The sequence below is a fragment of the Mastomys coucha genome, unplaced genomic scaffold (genome assembly GCF_008632895.1).
Source record: "Mastomys coucha isolate ucsf_1 unplaced genomic scaffold, UCSF_Mcou_1 pScaffold5, whole genome shotgun sequence".
NCBI lineage: Eukaryota > Metazoa > Chordata > Mammalia > Rodentia > Muridae > Mastomys > Mastomys coucha.
In genome coordinates this window covers 49,894,372-49,899,196 of record NW_022196911.1, presented here as the reverse complement: position 1 = coordinate 49,899,196, position 4,825 = coordinate 49,894,372, and positions in this window count along the sequence as shown.

Below are 4,825 nucleotides of genomic sequence, written 5' to 3'. Positions count from 1 at the left end.
CTCCCCCCTCTCTTTTGAGACAGGGTCTCCCTGTGCAGTCCTAGCCTTGAACTCTAAGATCCACTTGTCTCTGCCTCCCTGGTGCTTTACATAATTTGATCTCTAGTGTACCAAATAAATAAATAATAGTAATAATAATTGGATTTTATCAAGCTTAAAAACATTTACATATTAGTGAACAATTATAGATGAAATATCTATTATATATCTGATGATTCTATACAGTATATGTTACCAGGTATGTAAAAAGAGTTATCAGACTCTACATAAAGAACATCAAGTATGAGAAAACGGGCAGGAGCTGAGATGGCTCAGAGGTTAAGAACCCTTGCTGCTCTTCTGTAGGATATGAGTTCAGTTCCCAGCACCCTTTCAGGTAACTCCCAGCTGTCACTCCAGCTCTAGGGGATCCAGTGCCCTCTACTGGCCTCCAAGAGCACTGCATTCACATGTATAAACTCAAACCCACAGTAACACACACATAATAAAGGAATCTTGAAACAAGCAGCTCAATTAAAAAGAAATAATTTCGTGTTTATTGGTGTCTTGCTGTTTTTGTATGTCAGCTTACTACTTGCATGCCTGATGCCACAGAGACCCAAAAAGGTTGTCAGATCCCTTAGAACTCTCTTACGGAGGGTTGTGAGCCTCCATCTGGGTGCTGGCAATGGAGCCTCAGTCATCTGGAACAGCAGCCAGTGTTTTTTAACCACTCATCCATCTCTCCAGGCCCACAACCCAACTTTAAAAGTAATATTTGAACAGATGCTTCATCAAAGAAAAGATACATAGAAGCTGTCAAGATTGCCAGTCTTGGGGCTGGAGAGATGGCTCAGCGGTTAAGAGCACTGACTGCTCTTCCAAAGGTCCTGACTTCAAATCCCAGTAACCACATGGTGGCTCACAACCACCTGTAATAAGATCAGATGCCCTTTTCTGGTGCATCAGAAGACAGCTACAGTGTACTTACATATAATAAGTAATCTTTAAAAAAAAAGATTGCCAGTCTTGGAACCCACGTGATGGAACAAGAGAACCAAATTCTGCAAGCTCATGCATCATGCACACAATCATAATTTTGAATTTTGTATTTTTTTTGTTTGTTTTTGTTTTTTAAAACAAGATAGCTCTTTCTGTCCTGGAGCTCACTCTGTAGACCATGGAGGCCTCAAACTCACAGAGATCTCCATCTGCCTCTGTCTCCCAAGTGCTGGGATTAAAGGCATGCACCATCACTGCCTGGCTTAAATTAATTTTTTAGATTTTTGTAATTTTTTTGTATGAATGTTTTGCCTTCATGCGTTTGTGTGTGCCACTCTCATCTCTGTTGTATCCCCTGGGGTTATGGATGGCTGTCAGCCAACATGCAGGTGCCAGGAATATAACTAAGGTTCTCGGCAGGAGCAGCCAGTGCTCTTAACCACTGAGCCATCTCTTCAGTCACCATTTTTTTTAAAGATATGCAAATGATAGATACAGTGTGAGAAGTTGCTTAACATTAACAGGTACTAGAAATTAAAATCACAGTGACATACTGTTATGTGTCTATTAGAATGGCCAAACTATGGATGGCTGACAATATCAAGTGTTGGCAAGGATATGACTTTTCTTTTCTTTTTCTTTTTTTTTGGTTTTTTTAAGACAGGGTTTCTCTGTGTAGTCCTGGCTGTCCTAGAACTCACTATGTAGACCAGGCTGGCCTCGAACTCAGAAATCCACCTGCCTCTGCCTCCCAAGTACCGGGATTAAAGGCGTGAGTCACCACTGCCTAGCAGGAGTCATTTTCAAAGTCAAACTGTAGTTGTGTGTGTGTACATGCACATGTGTGTACTCATGTGTGTACCTATGATTGCATACATTTACATGCTATAACACACGTGGAAATCAGAATAATTTTGGGAGTTGATTCTCTGGGACTTGAACTTGGGTCATGGCAGCAAGCACCTTTTTGTCTACTGAACTGTCTCATTGGCTTAAGTTATATGTATAACTTTAGTTGGAATTGTGAAGGGCTAGGGCTATAGCTCAGTGGTACGGAATTTGTACAGTATGCATAAGGCTTGAGGCTCAATCTCCAGTACTGGAAGAAACCTAGATGAAATAGAGTGAGGATTGATATTCTGTGCAGAGTCTGTGGGGGTGTGGGCTGAAGTGCCTCAGCAGACTGCCTTTGTCACGTATCCCAAGGATACCTGGAGATTCTCATGTCGCTCTAGGAATGTAAAAAAGAATGCTAGGGATGGGTGGTGGTAGCGTATGCCTTTAATCCCAGCACTTGGGAGGCAGAGGCAGGCAGATTTCTGAGTTTGAGGCCAGCCTGGTCTACAGAGTGAGTTCCAGGACAGCCAGGGCTACCCAGAGAAACCCTGTCTCGACAAAACAAAACAAAACAAACAAACAAAAAGAATGCTAGGGATGGGGGTGTAGTTCTGTTAGGTGAATGCTTGCTTAGTGTGTATGAAGCCCTGAGTTCTATCCCCAACCTTTGAGAGTGGGGGAAAAGGCTTGAAGATCAGAAGTTCAACGTCAATCTCAGATTTATAGCAGGATTGAGGCTAGACTATGATGTGTGAGACCCTGTCTGAACAAATAATGAAATAATTAAATAATTAAAATAATGAAATAATGAAGTTAGAGTATTGTTTAGGGGGCTGGAGGGATGGCTTAGTGGTTAAGAGCATTGGCTGTACTCCCAGAGGGCCCAGTTTCGATCCCTGCACCAACATGGCAGCTCACAACTGTCTGTAACTCCAGTTCCCAGTGATCCAACACCCTCACATAGACATATGTACAGGCAAAACTCCAATGCACATAAAATAAAAAATAAAAATACTTTAAAAATTGTCTATAAGATATAATACATGATGTGATGTGATTATACCGTCTTTTATATTCATTTTTAAATTCATTGTGTGTGTGTGCATGAATGCATGTGTGTGCACGCGTGTGGATATGTGCATGTGAGTGCAGATGCCTGTGGAGGCTAGAGGTGTCAGATCTCCTGGAACTAAGAGTTATCTATGATCATAACCAGACTGAATTAGGTGCTGGAAGCTGAAGTCAGGTCCTCTGGAAGAGGGAACAGCGTTCTCAATTGCTGAGCCATCTCTCCAGCCCCCAGGTTTACTACCTTAAAGAAATATTAACTGGGGCTGGGCATGATTATGTACAAATTTTAATATCAGCACCCAGGAGGCAGAGGTAACCTGGTCTGTATAGCGAGTTCCAGGACAGCCAGAGCTATGTAGCAAGACCTCCATCTCAAACAAAACAAAATATTAAATGGATTAAAATATGTATTTCTCTTGCAAGAAGCAGAACTCAAGTTCTGCAGGTCCCCAAATCCAGATCGTGGTGACTAGTTCCAAGGGGTGTGACACCCTTCCCTTCACCCTCCAGGAACTTGTATTCATATGTGTGTGACTACACATATATACACAGTTAAAGACAAAAGTTAAGTATAAAATAACTCTAGACCTAATTATTTTAAAGAATATGAATCGAGGTTTAAAAATAATTTTGAGACAGGGTCTCACATAGCTTTGATTAGCCTCAAACTGTATTCCGAGGCTGACCTAAAACCTCTGATCCTCTGCCTTCCCCTTCCCACCCTGGTGTTGGGATTACAGGTATACACACCCTGTGCCTGCTTTAGGGGAACACCAGCTCTTGCTGGTGATGGAGGGGTACTCTGTGGAAGTGTAAGCTTCCAGCCACACACAGCTTACATAGATTTTTTTTTTTTTAAAACAGGAAAGTGAAAAGACTAACGTTTTAGCTGGGGTTCCCAGGGAAAAAGATACTTGTGAGAGGTTTAAATTAAAGAGTGAAGAGGACACGATGTAGCAGAGCCTGGGGCTGAAATGACCTTCAGAATCTGGTCACACTAAAGCAGGAGGTTGGGACTCCGTGTCCTGGCACCAAGGCCTGGCCTGCTGGGAGAGAGGCGGAACCTCAGGAAAGAGCCATGTGGGTGAGCCTCGAGCCAACACTCCCTGCAGCTAAGGAGAGGAGGTTCCACAGGCTTCCCCAGAGGCAGTGAATGTTTCTCTGAGGAGCCTCGAGTCTTATGAGGCAAGAAGCTGCTCACGAGCCGAGAGCCACGTGAGTTAAAGCACCTTCCAATCATTCCTCCAGCTAATATTTTTCTGGTTTGATTTACATGGAAAAAAGGTCCACAAAAGAGTGAACAGGGGACAGGACTCTAGGCATGGTTATGTCACTGAAAATGGTGTGTCTGAGGAAATCATGAATGTGTTGTGTTCCCCCTGGGGACTTCTGCTTAGATTGCCTAGCGTGCACGGAAGCATGAGTCCTTACCTCCAAGCACTTAAAACAAAACAAAACAGAACTGATGCTATGCTAGTTAGAATTATTTTAAATTAAAAATATATATATTTTTTTGGGGGGGTGGAGATGGTCACATTACACTGCACTTGTGAAGGGCGGAGGACAACTTTCAGGAATTGGTTCTCTCCTTCCATTATGTGGGTCCCAATCATTAAACTCAGGCTGTCTGTCAGACTTGGCAGCAAGCACCTTTACCCACTGAGCCATATCACCAGCCCTAGTCGGAATTATTTTAATAGAAACCCACTGCAGCTGGCTAAATAAAACAAAAGTGAAGAGAATGAACTGGAGATGCCGCTCCCTTGACTAGCATGCATGAAGCCTGAGTTCCATCTCTAGCACTGCAGAAACCAGGAGATCCGAGGTTCAAAAGTTCAAAGCTAGTTTGGGATTTTGTGAAAGCCTGTTGCAAGAAATAGATTTAATTAACTTCTCTTTCTTTTTTTTTTCTTTTCCTTTTTTTTTTTTTTTTTTT